At 42.1% G+C, this 17562-nt stretch overlaps 1 pseudogene across 1 annotated transcript in view; it reads left to right on the forward strand.

The window, feature by feature from the left end:
- The window catches only part of LOC311524960 (FRAS1-related extracellular matrix protein 1-like), a 128301-nt pseudogene that overhangs the window by 99118 nt on the left and 11621 nt on the right, over positions 1-17562 (forward strand). Inside the window, exons 35-38 of the transcript in view lie at positions 481-547; positions 1339-1488; positions 10831-10922; positions 12519-12634. The product of the transcript in view is annotated as an FRAS1-related extracellular matrix protein 1-like (transcript). The remainder of the gene's footprint in view (positions 1-480; positions 548-1338; positions 1489-10830; positions 10923-12518; positions 12635-17562) is intronic.

Genomic DNA, 17562 nt, shown 5'->3' on the forward strand with positions numbered 1-17562 from the left:
ACAGGGCCAGTTTCTGATCTTTGTTACTTTGGTGCAAATCAAGAGGAACTATTGATTCCAGGGAATTACTCTATTTTACACCAGTTTGCATGATTGGAATCTGGCCCATTGTCTTTCATGCTGTGTTTCCTGCAGCTTTGTAAAAGCAAAATTGGGTAAAGCGGAATTTGGGCCGAGGGATGGCATTCTATTAAATCTTCATGCAGGAAATGTCCAGTGTGCTCTGTATTTCTATGAAAACAATTAGGCTAAGAATTTGGTTACAAAGGCTTAATAAAGACCATAATGGCACTCAAGGTAATAACATTTGATTGCTACACCACAGTGGTAGCAGTGACTTTCTGGACTTAACTGTTCTAGGCGATGAAGATGCAGCATGGAGCAGGTGTCTCAAGGATGTGAAAGAGGTAATGTGAAACAAAGAACTGGCTTTGGGGTGCTTATGAGATTGCATGCACTGCTGCTTTTGCTTCTTAATAGGTAGCACTAGAAAAGGTCTTCTATGGAAATTTGACGAACTGTTGCACTCTACCTTGCATCAGCAGCTGTGAGTGTGAAAGTTATCACCAATGGAAAAGTAACTTAGGATGGAACTGGGGCTAACAGTTGCAAGATGTGGTTTGTTAGTTCATTTTTTTAGTGTTAGTTCCCTCTTCGAGCTGTCACCTCTGCAGTTGCTTTTCTCTCTACTAGATGGGGCTGATTGAGAATGCTTTCTAGTTGTTACCCAAATGAACTTATGGATACCAACATTTATCCACATATACTGGCCACTTTTTAAACCAGTCCAGTTGCTTCTGAAACTCAGTGATATTACCCACAGTAAAGAATTTGCAGTGTTTCCTGTACTATGTTTATAGGAGCATAGGCAATATCATAAACCACTCCCACCGTGCTCTTATTTTACTGCAGAGAGAGGTTCAAGCAGGAGTAAACCCTGATCAGCTCAGTCAGTACAAACCTCTGCTTGCCCTTCTCTGTGCTTAGAGTCAGCAGCAACAGCAGAGCTACGTCAGTGATGGCTGAAGTGAGGCTATTTCCAAGCGCTTTTGTACCCAGGTAGAAACAATTCTGTGATCAAAATTTGCTGTGTCAAGCGTAGATTGAACTATAAATGAATTAGTACAAGAAGAACTTCCTATTGTAGGGTGTTACTGACACTGCGCTCTCTCTCCAGTCCTCACTTCTACAATTAAAGTTTGATTTTGCTGCTTACTTTGATCTTTATTTAGATAAGGTTTTGCTGTCGTGATATGACTGCGTTTTTTGTTGTTGTGCTGCATAAAAGACATTTTCCAGAGTTACTGCGATTCCTTCATTTGCTTTTACACATTGCAGGTGTTTCTATAAAGTCTTGGAACATCCACATTAAGGATGATGTCCTGGAGGAAAACCATGAAGTGTTAAAAATAATACTGAGCATGCCTCAAAACGCTGTTCCGGAACAGAAGAATGAACTGACTGTAGAAATTATAGATTCAAGGGCAGGTAAGATTGATTTTAAATACAACTTTGGGCAGTGCCTTTTTCGAAGCAAAGGGTCTGATCCTGCATGGTGATAAGCATTCCTTCCAAGGTAGATAGCACCCCTGCTCTCAATGTATGCGCTCAGCACCTTGTAGAATGGTTCAAAGCATAATTGATGGATGGCTGCAGTGAAGAACTCGTGTGATGTACATGATAGTCACCTGAATCGCACACTATACACACAGGGACAAATTCTGTCCCAACCAGCAGGAATTTTTGCAAACGTGTCCTCTGCTTCAGGACTCCTGCCAGAGAGGAAACGCAAAAGGTCACACTTTGCTGATGCTTTGAAAAAGAGCAGCCGGCTCCTGAGCTGGCATGCTGCTGACCGCAGCACACCCTCTAGCCTGCTGGATAGTCAGACTCGTAACTAGTAGATCAGATCCCTGTGGGGGCCTCTGTAGAAGCCTGCTCACTATCCAAGCATTCTATTTAGCACCAAGCAGAGATCCTGCCCTGCTGCTTGTGTGGGGAGTGCAGGTGAGTGGCGGTTCCCGTTGCTGACCCCAGCACAAAAGTGCAGCAAAGATCATGCCTTTTACTTATCTAAGACTGAAATACACCGTGCAGTTTCGAGAGCTGGCTGAATGTAGGAGAAGTCTAGTTAAGACTGTAGCGGAATTTGACAAGCCCACACCAGAACTTGATGCAAGAAACGATGCCGTTGTTTTTTGGTTTATTTGAGAGTGGAACTAAAAACCAGCTCCTACTTCATCAGAAACCGGTTTCTGAGGGGCACGAGCACTTGAAAGCACAGCATTATCAGCACTCCTTCTTAGCGTATGCACAGCATGCCTTGGGTGTCATGTGACCAGGATTGATCACCAAATTTGGTCTGCTGTTTGGATCATTAGCTTCCCTGACCCAGGCCGGGTGCTGATGGGGAGTGCGACATGAACGCTGGTCCACGCCCTCCATCGGCACTTAAACTACTCGATCCAACTCTAGAGATCTATCAAACTCCTTGCCATGGGAGAATATACTGTAGTCTTGCACAGATTAACATATACGGAACACAGAGCACCTGAAAGGAACAAACAGGGAGTCATAGTAGCACCAGGAAATTCTTGGAACCTGGCTTTGAGGATTAATTTTATATTAAACCAAAATGTTTTTTAAAATTGCAAGGGTGAATGGAAAATGTATTCGAGAGCCTTTTCTTTTTTCCTCCTTTTACATAACTGAAACACAGACCAAAGTGACTGCTCTTATTTAACCTTAAACCAGCCGTATCCCATGCCTAGAGTAACTTCCTTTCCTCCTTCCGTCTTACATTCTCCCAGGTGTTAGTTTCAATAGTGGAGTTTCTTGAAGGCTGCTGATCCAGATGTTCAACAGGATAAAGATCACATATAATTAAGTCAAGAAGGAGCAGCCATGGTGCACTGCAAATATGAATGTGGCTCTGAGTGGAATGTTTTTTCTGAACCACCATCTTTTCTTTTTTCCTGAAAGTTAGAAAACTACTGAGATCAGGACACCCTTTCCTTTTGCTAGCTTTAGTGCCCATATTAGAGAGCTCTACCCGGGGCATTAAGAAAGCAGCACCCACTATATTTGGGGGGGTTAAATGCATAAAATTATCGGTGCCATCCAGTATTTAGCGTAAGAGTGGATGTAAGGCTTATTACGAATCTGCAACGGAAACAAATTTCCTGCTGCCATAGACAAGGTTGTGTGCTGACCCAAATGTGGGTCTAGAGTGACACCCTGTGGTCAAGGTATTCTTTTTAACTCCTCCAGGATTACTCTCTCTGACCCCCCCGCCCACCGGCCTTTTGTTTTGAGTGAAAATATATAAAAGGCAGAGACTGATAGCCCAGTGGATGAATGTGCTTCAAGCTAGGCTTGTGCTCCTCGGTCCTGACCTGCCGCAACCCTCCTCGACTTTTCTGGAGCTGAGACTGTCACCTGAGCTGATGCTGCAGGATCCCTTCATGGCTCTATGGATCCAAACTCACAAGAAACTAAAACAAGGGGATAACAGGGCTTCAGAATCCTGACAAAGGCTGACAGCTCCTTTGCTTTCCTCCCAACCGGTTAACACTTCCCAGTCCTCAATGCCTGGCATGGTGACCGCTAGCTTAGACTGGTTTTCTTTCTAATGACAGGTCGACATTAGAAACTTTTGCTGCTATAATGATGTTGGTTGGGGTGTGATTTTTTTTGACATTTTTATTCTGGCAAAAGCCCTATACCAGCAAAAAAGTGTTTTTGCCAGTATAGCTTATTTCATCCACTGTGAAGGCAAAGCACATTTTTGCTAGGTAGACGCTTTCTCTACACTATGAGGGTTTCCTGGCATAGCTATACTTTTCCAGCGTAGACTATTCTTAAGCCTGTCCTTGTCAGTTTAAATATTAGCTAGGAAGAGTTCTCGCCAGAGCAACAGAAGTCACTACTTTCATTCTGTCTCACCGTGGCAATGCAGAGCTGGGCACACAGCCACTTGCAGTTAGGGAGTGGGGAGAGAGATTCGGATGCAACTGCAACCTCCCAGGCCTTATAAAACAATACCAGGAGATCAATGGGCTGGCCCATAAGATTGTTTTTTAAGGAGAACATAACTGTATGCACTGATGATGTACCAAGAATGTCCCTCTTAAACCTAGGTGGCTGTGACTTAGCAGACTTCAGTGGCACTCTCGAAGTGTTGGAAAGAAGTAATAAAGTGTCAGAAAGTCCACAGCAGGAGTGGGAAAATCCTTCAGGGAGAGACTAGGGCCATTGAGAAGGGGCAGCATCTTGGCTCTTTTCCCAGGGGAGATGTTCCTCAGACAGATCACTTGCCTCGCTATCCAGACATTGATTTCCATAGGCCTGTAAGAAAATGGCAACAAGCTTCAGGTGGCCCAAGGGTGGTATGTTTATTTGTTTAACTTTACACAGGCAGTAGATACAGGTAGAAAGAACTTGGCATCACTGGATGGAGATCAGTGCAGATAGTTATCAGCGCTGTCACCCTTTACTTACAGTTAGTGCAGGAAATTGTGTTGGTGACTTCGTAGGTGGGACTATTTTCTTTGAGTCAATACCCCAGCCTAGTGTATGAGGGGCCTATGCCATAGGAAGTGTGGTCTTTTGGTTGGGATATAAATCTGAGATTCTTGTCTTTAAAGATCCAGTGGCACGTCTTGGCAAGAGTAGTGGTGGTTAATCCCACTTTCCCAATCAAATTTCATGTTAGGTACCTTATGTTCCTCCTACTTAAAGGATCCCTCCAGTTTCAACCGAATACAGTATTCCTCTCTTCCTAACTTACTGTTGTGTGGTACTACTGTCAGCTGTTAAGCGGAGAGTATATTTCACCTCATTTTAGAGTCAATTTATCCTTTAGAGTTTTTCAATCAAGATTGGATGTCTGTCTTACTGATGTGCTCTAGTTCAGCCACAAGTTGGGCTAGATTCAGGAACCACTGATGAAATTTTGTGGTTTGTGTTTTGCAGGAGGTCAGATACAGTGTACTCAGATTCTACGGTGATGGGCAGTATTAAACCTTATGGTCAGATGGTCCTTATGGATCATAATGGTCCATCCTGGTACTAAAAAAAAGAATCAGAGATGAATGAAGTCAATCCCCTGTATAGTGTGCACAGCATAGTTTAGATTTGGAAAGTGTTTGGGTATCCTTCAGGGAGAAAGGCTGTATATAAATGTAAAAAAAAATATCATTTTGATTAATGTGATGGAGTTTTAAAAAGAATTTCAGTTCCGAATGAAAGACTATACAAGTCCTAGATGAGACCTAAACAGAGTTTGTCGAAAACTTTAAAAGAGAGAGAAATACTAAGGCAAAGAGTTTTTCTCTGGTCGCTTGAGTCCATTTACTTCAGAATTCTGACCACATATTACCGACAATTCAATTTTTAAATAGTTTTGATAACTTTGTGACAAAGTGCACATGGTTGTCTTCAGCTAACTGCCCCTAGCCCCAAAGTCAGTTAGGCAAACCCCACATTTTTCTTCCAGGTGCTCAGCTGATCTCTGTATGTTTTGACTTGTGTCGCTTCACTATTTGTCTGTCCATATATTCTGGTGTAGGACTCTGAGTAGCTACATGTAATATATTTGGATATGTTTCATTGCCTTACATTCAACAGTCACATTCAGCTAAATTGTGGCCCCTTATGGAGATTGTGTCTGTACTTTGTTAATAATAAAACCACTATACACTTTCATTCTCTTCCAAGGTATTGTGATTGTCTTGTTGCAGTTCTACAAGACAGAGAGAGACTTTTACCAAAGGAGGAGGACTAATGGTCTCTATTCCTGGCTCTGCTACTGGCTTGCTTTGTGACCTTGGGCAAATTCTCAACCTCTCTGAGTCAGAGTTTGCACAACTGTAAAATAGAGATTGACCATAGGTGAAGCTGAGCCTTCTTTAATTGCAACTGTAGACAAGGACAAATCATGTGCTGCACCCTTTAAGGACACTGTAGCTGAGATGCATGTTGCCTTATAACCCCTGAGAGCTGCAAGAGGCAAGGGGCTTCTGCTTTGCTGCCTTTATCTACGGTTTCTCTATCCCCCTGATCCTTCTAACAGGAACCATGCTTCCAAGGGCTCCCTCTGCCTTTGGGAACCTCTCTAAGGGGGGATCCTACAGCACAGTGGGGCAAGCCAGTATGAGTCAATATATGCCCTGCCTGTATTAACTTTCTCTGGCTTTCGCTCCTCCATCTCACCTCTCCTTCCCTAGCCTGGCCCCTCCAATTCCACAGAACCCAAACCCAAAAGGGCCCGCAGTGAGCAGCTCCTGTGGAAGTAGGGAGTATGCCACAAAGCAACATTCCCCGCTTCCATGTCTCCCAGGCCTGGATCTGCAGACACTCAAGGGAATGTGTGAGCATCAGGTTTTACTTGGTCCCTGGCTTCCCTGGGCATTTGAGTTAAAATTCTCTGCTGTTGTAATTCCATCAAAGTCAGCAGAGTTACCTCAGCAGGAATTTAGCCCTGAATAATGACTTCAGGATTTCTCCCCATAAGTTTATTCAACTATCTCCCATTCAGCCATCTGATATATTCTTACCCCTTGAGTTGCCCTTCCAATGGGAGGTGTCGCACATGCTCTCAATCTTTGCCAAATGAGAAAGTAATAATAAAGTAAATTGTATTAAGTTTGAGTAGTAAAAAAAAGATGGGACGATACCTTTATTGTCACTTCAAACCCGGCTGCAAATGGTCCTGGCAAAAAGTAACCATCCACTGGCTGGTCAGTGGCTTGCGTTGTAGAATTGATGGTCTCAGTCCAGTTTCACGTTGATTAATGTCCACATCATAAAAGCAGCCCATCACACTTGTCACCCTTGCTGTCAGCAAAGAGGCCAAGCACTGAACCACTCTTTCTCCCTGTCTAGAACATAGGGTATGTCTACACTACGGAATAAGGTCGAATTTATAGAAGTCGTTTTTTTTAGAAATCGGTTTTATATATTCGAGTGTGTGTGTCCCCACAGAAAATGCTCTAAGTGCATTAAGTGCATTAACTCGGCGGAGCGCTTCCACAGTACCGAGGCTAGAGTCGACTTCCGGAGCGTTGCACTGTGGGTAGCTATCCCACAGTTCCCGCAGTCTCTGCTGCCCATTGGAATTCTGGGTTGAGATCCCAATGCCTGATGGGGCTAAAACATTGTCACGGGTGGTTCTGGATACATATTGTCAGGCCCCCGTTCCCTCCCTCCCTCCATGAAAGCAAGGGCAGACAATCGTTTCGCGCTTTTTTTCCTGAGTTACCTGTGCAGACGCCATACCATGGCAAGCATGGAGCCCGCTCAGGTAACCGTCACCCTATGACTCCTGGGTGCTGGCAGACGTGGTACGGCATTGCTACACAGTAGCAGCAACCCCTTGCCTTGTGGCAGCAGACGGTACAGTATGACTGGTAGCCGTCATCGTCATGTCCGAGGTGCTCCTGGCCACGTCGGCTGGGAGCACCTGGACAGACATGGGCGCAGGGACTAAATTTGGAGTGACTTGACCAGGTCATTCTCTTTAGTCCTGCAGTCAGTCCTATTGAACCGTCTTATGGTGAGCAGGCAGGCGATACGGATTGCTAGCAGTCATACTGTATCATCTTCTGCCAGGCAGGCAAGAGATGAGGATGGCTAGCAGTCGTACTGTACCATCTTCTGCCGAGCAGCCATGAGATGTGGATGGCATGCAGTCCTTCTGCACCGTCTGCTGCCAGCCAAAGATGTAAAAGATAGATGGAGTGGATCAAAACAAGAAATAGACCAGATTTGTTCTGTATTCATTTGCTTCCCCCCCTCCTCCGTCTAGGGGACTCATTCTTCTAGGTCACACTGCAGTCACTGACAGAGAAGGTGCAGCGAGGTAAATCTAGCCATGTATCAATCAGAGGCCAGGCTAACCTTCCTGTTCCAATAAGAACGATAACTTAGGTGCACCATTTCCTATTGGAACCCTCCATGCAGTCCTGCCTGAAATACTCCTTGACGTAAAGACACCCCCTTTGTTGATTTTAGCTCCCTGAAGCCAACCCTGTAAGCCGTGTCCTCAGTCGCCCCTCCCTGCGTCAGAGCAACGGCAAACAATTGGGCATCTGAGAGTGCTGTCCAGAGCAGTCACAATGGAGCACTCTGGGATAGCTCCCGGAGGCCAATACCATCGAATTGTGTCCACAGTACCCCAAATTCAAGTCGGCAAGGTCGATTTAAGCGCTAATCCACTTGTCAGGGGTGGAGTAAGGAAATTGATTTTAAGAGCCCTTTAAGTCGAAATAAAGGGCTTCATTGTGTGGACGGGTGCAGGTTTACATCGATTTAACGCTGCTAAATTCGACCTAAAGTTCTAGTGTAGACCAGGGCATAGGCTTTAGGGATATTGGTGGGACATTAAGGACAAGCTTGTACTGCTGCTATCCATGTTGTATCTTTACTATAATCTAGATTTTCAAATCAGCACAAGGAACTTGACCATGCATCTGTAACTGAAGGTGTGTGGTCAAATCCCCTGCACTACTTTGAAAATAGCCTATAGATTTTTATTGCAGGATACCTTTTCTGAGAAGTAAATTGACTTTTAAAAATGTTTGGTTTCCTACTTTCCCCTTCCCAATTCACAGAAAACCTCTTTGTTCAGATGGTCTGAGCAGAATCAACATCCTTTGTTGAAAAAGGGCTGCAAAGTAATTAATGAAATGGGTAGAGAACTGCCCTATCTGACTTCTGCTATTCACTATGGCCTGGAATGGATTTTATGACCAACCTCACAAAAATACAGAAAATCTGGGGGACCTGATGTAGGAGCTGCAAAAACAATGGAGTAGATCCCCAACTGATGTAAATTAACATAACTCTGTTGACTTGAATGGAGCTATGTGCATTTACACCAGTGGAAGATCTGACCCTGTGTTTGTAGAAGTGCTGTCATTGCATTTTTACAGAAATCAAGTGTCCAGCGTTATGGTCCTTCAACAGGAACAAATGTTATTAAATAATAGATTTTCTTCAGCCTCTTACACTAAATGAGGGCAAAGAAGTAAAGAGGAAACACTATGATCCTATTAAGAACAGTTCAGATTCCTGCTGATGCTGCAAAAGGGTAGGTGTAAAATTATGAAGATCATTCCCTTCACAGGTGAGTTAACTTATATAGAAAAGTTGTAATAGGAAAAAGAAATAAATGGAAATTATGTTGTTGAAACAGTACAGTGAAAATGTAAGTTAGAGATGGAGGAAATCTGCTGGGTCCCATCCAGTTAATTGACTGCCACGGTAGGATTGTTACCTGCAGTACTTTGACATAGCCAAGGAAATGAAACAAGGTTTCTTTTCATATTGAATGATGATGATACTCTGTGCGTACATAGTTCATGTTCCAAAGGCACTTTTCGAAAGGTAGTTAAGTATTATTATCCCCACTTTGCAGATGGGTGAGCTGGAGCTGGTTAAGTTACCTGCCAAAGGTCACACACAAGATTGGTAGAAAAGTCAGGTCTAGAACACAGGTCTCTTAACTCCCAGACCCTCTCTCTCGCTACCTGACTATAGAGTCACTTTATTTATTATGTGTATTAGAGTAACACCTAGAGGCCCTGATTAAGACTGGTGACCGATTGTGCTAAGTGCTGTACAAATACAGAACAAAAGACAATCCCTGCCCCCAAAGTGCTTACAATCGAAATAGACAAGACAAAGTGTGTGGGGAAGGGAAACTGAGGCACAGGGAAGGGAAATGACTTGTGTATGGTCATACAGCATGTCAGTGACAGAGCTGGAAGTAGAACCCAGCTGTCTTGAATCTCAGCCCCTTGCCCTATCCAGCATGATGTGCTCTAGGAATGATTTGGGGGAAATTCTATGGCTTGTGTTGTGCAGGAGGTCGGTCTAGATGATCACAATGGTCCCTCTGATGGAATGGCCTTGGAATCTATGAATACCACGCTTAAAATAGCTGCTTATTAAAGAAAAAATCTTTAATATTTGACCTGCCTTTCCTTTTTACATTTTTTCCTTCTTTTTTTTCCTTTTTTTTATTTATTATTATAATAGTACCAAGGAAGAATCCCATCTAGGGGCAGAAAGGAATTTGTCTCGTCATCTAACATCAGGGCAGCTGACAGCTGGCCTCTACCTGTCCTACCTTTCCAGCTCAATAGCAGACATGACCTTCCTCAGAGAGACTTGGGGATGAGGAATGAACACAACATTTTGCAAAACAGCACATAGCACGTAAAATTAGCTTTTAAAGAAAAATTCCTATGGAAAAATATATGTTCTCTTGGAGCCAGATAATAATGATCATTCAAAACCAAACCAAACCAAACCAACCCCCTCCCCCAAGCTCTCAGAGTGTATTCTAAGTTACAATATACCATATGACCTTAACTATAGGATAGCATTTCAAATTGTATAAAGACTGTAAATCTGCAACAAAGTGTTCTATGGACAATCTGCTGGCAGAAACCCATGCCCTACAGACTGACCTGTGGGAGAAACTGTGTGTCAAGAGCCTGATTCAAAGCCAAATGAAGACAGTGGAAAGACTCCCAATGACTTCAATAGATTTTAGATCAAGTCCCAAATGCCCAATGTGGATAAAAGATATTAAAGAGGATTGAAGTGTTATAATCAATAGACATCACCTTGTTCGGAACTTTAACCATGGATTACTAGACAGTGATGGGCTGCCTTACCTTACCTTAGACCTTAGCTCCTCCTGTGTCTCTGATACATCAGGCAGTCCAGTTCCTGCACTGATTACAGTCACTTGCTAGTTGTGGTTCTTCTTCCCAGGAGATGCCAGCACATTCAATATCCTGTGTCATTGTCTTCTATCAGGTTTGGTTTCTGGTTCAGAACTTTATCTGAACTATCCAGATCTGTCAAGGCTGCAAAATTGGACTGGAAATCACAGAAATTCAGGATTTCTTGTGAGATTCCTGGCACTTTTATTTATGGCTTGGACAGGATACCAGATGTGAGAAAACATTTATCAAAATGGTTTGGAAATGTTTTTGTTCATGTTTGGTTCTAAAAGTGGGTGAAGATTCAGAAGTCTAATTTTGTGTCATCCATTCCACTCAGAAGTAATTATAAGATGACTGCATTAGAGAGTGCTCGGTCATATGAAAGAGAGAGAGAGTTGCACAGAGACCTCCAGGTCAGTTTAGACCCAAAATGTAGCTATTTCAACTCCAACATTAAAGAATTGTTCTAGTAAATGAGAATCAAAACATTAAAATGACTACAGACAAAAACCTTTTCCAGGTCACCATTCACATTGTTAGCTCTTTGCACTTCAGTCAGATGTGATGGTGAAAATAGATTAGACAATTCTGGGGCTTTTTTGTCTATAGTCATTTTAATGTTTTGATTTCTCAAGCACAATGTTTATAACCAGGAAACAAAGGAAATTAACATAAGAGGAAAAATGTAGCACAATGGCATTTTGCCTTCCCATAGGTTGTCTCCCAAGCAGATTATTTATAGTTCTTCCCCATAGCTTCTCTTTAAGGAGAGTGGGAAACTTAGGTTCATCTCTTGTTCCCCAAGAAACTCTGTCACACAGAGGAGGAGGTGGTAATGTTTGATAATATGTGGTCTGATCCAAAACTCACTGAAGTCAATAGGATATTTCAATGGAACATCAGTGGGCTTTGGGTCAGGCCTATATCGAGAAAAGTTTCATGGCAGAGAACCAGATTATATGGGGTGGGAAATGAAAGATCAGGAGAAAAGGAACACGACCCACCAGAGTATTTGGCGATCCCACTCTGCTTGTAAATTATTAGGGTTTGGTTAGAGTCTGGAGCAGCTTTTCCCTGCCAGAATGTAAGCACAGACCAAATGGAATTTTTAAACATCAGTGTTGTCACTTCTGTCAAATAATTAGCACTTGGTTACTAGGCTACTGTATATACTCACACATGCTCAAGACAAAATGACAGGAGGCTGGCTTATCCAGGAGTCCAAGGAAACTTAGGCCATAATAATGGCACGTGGGGTGTGTTGCCAACTCTCATGATATTTGGTGTTTTCCTTAAAGCCCCTAGAGCCTGGAGTGACACAAATACACAAGAATCTCAGCTTTCTTTCTTTTTTTTTCTTTTTTTTTTTTTAAAAAAGGAAGTGTCTAGCCTTCATGATTGCAGAGAAAACCCTCAAGGTTCAAAAGCCAGAATACAAATGGAATGAACTCTGGTGTATATTAGTTTTACACTTTCATGAATTTGAGGTGGGGAGGGGGTCTGACTCATGATTTTTTGAATTCTTGGGGTTGGTGATTCTGCTGATAACACACAGGGTTCATAGACCTCTTCTTTGGCCGAGTTGGAGGTTGGCTCACTTGGTGTTTCTCCCTCTGCTGGGCTTGCTGTTGCTCACTGGCCCAGTGGTACTGCTGTGTATTATTGTGTGTATATGTATAATTTTACTCATATTAGAAGGGGGCCGTTTTTACAGGAGTTGGATCATACAAAAAGTATATACACATTTGCAGTCTCCTGAATTTTGCTTTTTTTCCCTAGGGGGTGATGTCCAGGAAATGTCCTCCTGGATGGAGTCCCCAGGATAAACACTGCTACCTTCTGACTCCAGTTAGAAATGCAATCTGGGAGAGCGCTGAAAGAGCCTGCAGAAAATGGTAAAGAGGAAGGAGTCTTCCCATTGTTCTTAGTTTGTCCTTCCACCTTAATCTGTTACTCCAGCACAACTGCCTCTGTGGACATGGGCAAGTGCGAATAACATACTGTCAGCCTGATTCTGGCAATTTGTTTAAGGGAAGACCTACTAAGAAACACACTTTATTAACCTGATATTCATGTGCTTGAATTCATGAGATAGAGTTTGTAAAACTGAACCCCTAAGGCTGAGATTTTATGAAAATGATTTTAGGTCTGGAAAAATTGCCTTAAAGTGAGAGATTTAAGGTGCTCAATCTATTTAGCCTATCAAAAAGAAGAATTGGAGGTAACTTGATTACAATGCACAAGCACCTTCACGGGGAGAAAATAGTTACTAAAGGGCTCTTCAGTCTAGCAGAAAAAGGCATAACCTGACCAATGGCTGGAATTAAAGCCAGATAAATTCAGATTAGAAATAAGGCAAATGTTTTTAACAATGAGAGTAACAAACCATTTGGAACAAACTACCGGGGGAAGTGATGGATTCTCTCTGTGAAGTCTTCAAATCAAGACCGGATGTCTTTCTGGAAGATATGCCTTAGCCAGACACAAGTGATTGGGCTCAATGCATGAGTAACTGAATTAAATTCTCTGGCCTGTATTATACTGGGGGTTAGAGGAGATGGTCTAATGGCCCCTCCTAGACTTTAAAAGAACCATAAGGAAGTTAGCTGCCCAAATCCCATTGAATTTAGTTCACTAGCTCCTTTAAGATCCTTTGAAAGTTCCAGCCTAATAGTTTGTATCTGAAAGGACGTCTGGTTTGCTTTGTGTTCTCTGATTATTGAGGAGTAGAACTATGTACACCATTACCTTCTGTTAGCATACAGCATCAACTTGTAGCTGTTTTTCCCCTTTATTTTTTTTAAAACTAAAAATATATCCTTAGAGAGCTATTAGTCACTCTGCCCACATATTAATACATTGCATAATGATGCCACCAGGCATCCAAAAACCTTTAAAAATGCTATAAGTTACTTTTTGGATAATTATAAAGCCAGTGATTCCAAGTGGAGCCATATGCGTATGTATTTAATCCAGAAATCCGGAATGGTCTAACATCTAATATATACATTAGAATAATATACAGTGTGATTTTTTCCATCCTAATTTGCTCTGTCTTCACAACATATTTTGTATGCATCATCTTAGATTTGTAGACCCAGTTCTTATCTTAATTGCTTAGGGCACCACTCAGTAATAATTCAGCCTGCCAGCTGCTGGCTTAAGGAAGTTTTACAGATCCACTACCTAAATTCAGAGGCAAAAATCCTGAGGGTTATCGTGGGATTCTTGGGACTTTTGGTTCTGTCCTCTCCTATATTGTTCTTTTGCCTCAGTTGTCATATGCATATTGCAGTGATGCAATGGAGAATGACTTTAGGGGGACTCTATGGAGCATTTAATAATAATATTTTGCATTTATCTAGTGCTTTCCTTTCCAAGTTCTCAAGGCTTTGAAGAGCCTTTTACAGGTCACCTTTCAGCAGGCTTCCAGTGGTTTACTGTGGATGCTATGGCCTACCCCCTAGTCACTGCAACTCAAGACTGCTGTATGTATCTTGAGTTGGAGTTAACCTTTCTTACTGGGGGAAAAAATCACTTAATTCCCCTTGCATGAGAATGAAGGTGCTTCAGTCCATGGAAGGAGGAGAGTTTGTTTATATATCTCAGTATGCTCTGCTCTGCAGCTTGGCATCATGTAAAAAGAAAAGCCAGGCATGGAAAAAAGAGCTGGATGACTTCTTGTTGGATCAGCTAGGTAGGTGCAAAGCATATTCTAAAAACTGGGGCATGTTATTAATGGCTATTTTTAAAATGTGGGAATTAAACACATCCCTTGGGCAACTTGATGGTTTGACTGTATGTATTAGGCATGACCAGCTTAGGATAAGATGAGAATTGAACCCAACGTCTGTTGATCTCCTTTGTGGTGTTCACTGACCACTCAGTGCTTAAAGTGCTTGAAAAAGATCTGCTAAGACTAAGGTGGCCAGTTTCTTATTTTGTCCCATGATCTTGCATGGTACCAGCACAGAGTGATTTTTGTTTCCCCATTTCACACTCAGGAGATTTTACATCTAAAAGACTAATCTTAAAGGAGATCAGACAGACTCATCAATTAGAGTGAGCTGTAAAGATGCCACAAGGGGATTGGGAGGAATTTCCCTGGAAGCATATGACTGGCATAATCAATCCACTGCTGGTCTCTTCACAGGCTGTGGGATAAGGCACATCATAGGGGTAGGGACAGGAGGGCACATGTCAGGAATGGGAGGTAGTCACAGAAGAATGTTACTGGAAGGGGAGTGTGTATTTTTACAGGACCTTGAGATCATATTTTTGCAGGCCAGTAGTCCCTCTTTTAACAGACCTTCTTTGAGGTGTTTGGTTTTTCACCTGCCCAACGTCCACCTTGACATACAGTTCCAACAATGAAACCCTGAGCTTTTGATCTAGTGCTTCCATGCTTGCTGACAACCTCTGGGCAATTTAAGAAGGGAGCAGGGAATGGGATAGTCACACTTGTTAATATTCCTCCCTTCCAGCAAGCTGTAGGACTGACCTTGAAATGCTCGTTTTGGATAATAGTGGTGAAAACGGTTCCACTAAGCTGAAACAAAATCCACAAGCAAAGGTTGCATGTTTCCTGGAAAGAGCTAGGAACAAACATAGGTCTTAAACGATGTATTTCCACAGTTAACATTTTGTCCTGTTTACAGTATCTCATCAGAATACTAGGGTTTTTGTCTTGTTCATGTGTTTTTCATAAGGGAAAATATCCATGCAGTTTTAAAATGTTATTAGATTCAAACAGGAAAGAGAGAGGATGTGGTTTTAAAAAATGCTGTTCACTTTCTGCCTTTTTTGCATAGTTTTTTAAAAACTCCTTTGAAGTAAAAAAAAAAAGTCAGGTGAATTAAAGAGGGGGAAGTGATTGCTCATAATTGCTTTGTGGGTAAATTAAGACAATGTGGGATAAATTTAAAGAAAAAAATACAGGCAAGGCGTATTGGCTGGGATGTATGTTCAACATATGAAGAGAAGGAAAAACCTGCCTTATTTTCAAAGCTTTTGGGAAACAGGGAAGCTGATGGGAAGGGCTGAGGTCCATAAGTAATAATAAAAGCATTCCCACTCCTCTTCCTTCTTAAAAGTGAGAGCTGCAAAGTGAGTGAGAAAGTTATGTTAAATTCAGATGATAATCTGGGTTGTGGGAAAGTATCATTAAACAAATGTTAAGTAGCCAGTTTTATTTTTTGTCAGTTTTTCCCTCCCTGGTTCCCTGAAACTCTCCCAGAATGAACATGAGAGATACCATGGGTTGTGTAGATTGCACTGAGCATTCTGATATTTGTGATTCTTCTGGAGCATGTTCAGTGAACCAGGAAGTTCTAGAAGGGTTTTACAGACAGAAAAAAGCATTTAAAAAAACCAACTTCTTTCTCTGCTAACTGTCCCTCACCATTTGGGTAGTGGGGATATTAGCAAAGAAATTAGTGCTTAGCTCAGTTTTCATTTTGCTTTGCATTTCATCTTTGATAAATTAATCATGTAGATCTAAATAATTAGTCTCATAATTATTACTTATTTACTTTTGGTAGCACCTGCAATGCGCTAGGCACTTTCCAGACATAAAAGAAATAGTCCTTGCCCTAATGCGCTTAGAAGCTAATGACTGATCCTGCAAACCCATATGCACATGCTTGTAACTTTACATATGTGAGTGGTTCCACTAAATTCAGTGTGACTAGTCACGTGCATAAAGTTGAACGTGTGATTGGGGGCCTAAAAGACAAGTGAACAAAGTGGCCATGGTAGTAATAGGTCACAGTAATATAAAATCTGAATAACACAATGTGTGCAAACGAGCACTGTAGTTGTAGGGATAGACAGAAACAGTCAGATCTTGGAGATGTTTTCGAGGAAAAAGTGGCAGGATTTGAATATGACTTGGATAGTTGGGATAAGGGAAAGGGTGGTTTAAAAAACAGATCCCCAGGTTACAGGCCTGGATGACAGGGATGATGGTGTAGCTGTTAACAATGACGAAGAATGGGAAGAAGTGTAGTGCTTGGGAGTAAGGATAAGATGGATATGTTTTGTCCATGTTAAGATGGACAACCCCATACTCTGGGTGTCCCTAACTCTCTGCCAGAGGCTGGGACTGGATGTCAGGGTATGGATCACTCGATGAATTGCCTTGTTCTTCTCATTCCCCCTGAAGCATCTGGCACTGGCCACTGTTGGAAGACAGGCTACTGGGCTAGATGGACCATTGGTCTGACCCAGTATGGCCGCCCTTATGTTCTTATGGAACCTAGAGTTGACAGTGGGACATCAGGAAGAAATGTCAGCAAAACAGGCAGGAATGTAGGACTGTATATGTGGAGCCCAATTAAGAGTAGAGACACAGATTTGTGAATCACCAACAGAAAAATTGTAACTGAAACTTTGAGAGCTAATGGGGCACCCAGAGCAAGGGTGTCAAGCAAGACAAAGAGAAATCTTGTTACATATAGGGCCAGAGAATTCCAAACATTTGAGGTGAAAAGTTCCTTCATGGGTTTAAGAAAAGATGTGTAATTTCCCAAAGCAATCCCACATGTCTTCTTGCAGCTTCATTCAAATGGAACCTTAAATTAGGTAATAAATGATAACGTTTATATGACTTTGAGCACCTGTGAACCCCTCCTCCCTGATTCAGCATGGCAGCAGGTGTGCTAGAGAAGGTGTGGAAGCTTTGAAAAATCAAATGAAATGGCATTCTGTGATTGCAGTAGATTTTGTCTTATTACAGTAGATGTTCTATTTTAAATTACAACATGCAGATTAGTATGCATAGATTCACAGAAGAATATATAGGTGCACACATGTAATTGTATAT

This window comes from Lepidochelys olivacea (genome assembly GCF_965140295.1).
Source record: "Lepidochelys olivacea isolate rLepOli2 genome assembly, chromosome: 8".
NCBI lineage: Eukaryota > Metazoa > Chordata > Testudines > Cheloniidae > Lepidochelys > Lepidochelys olivacea.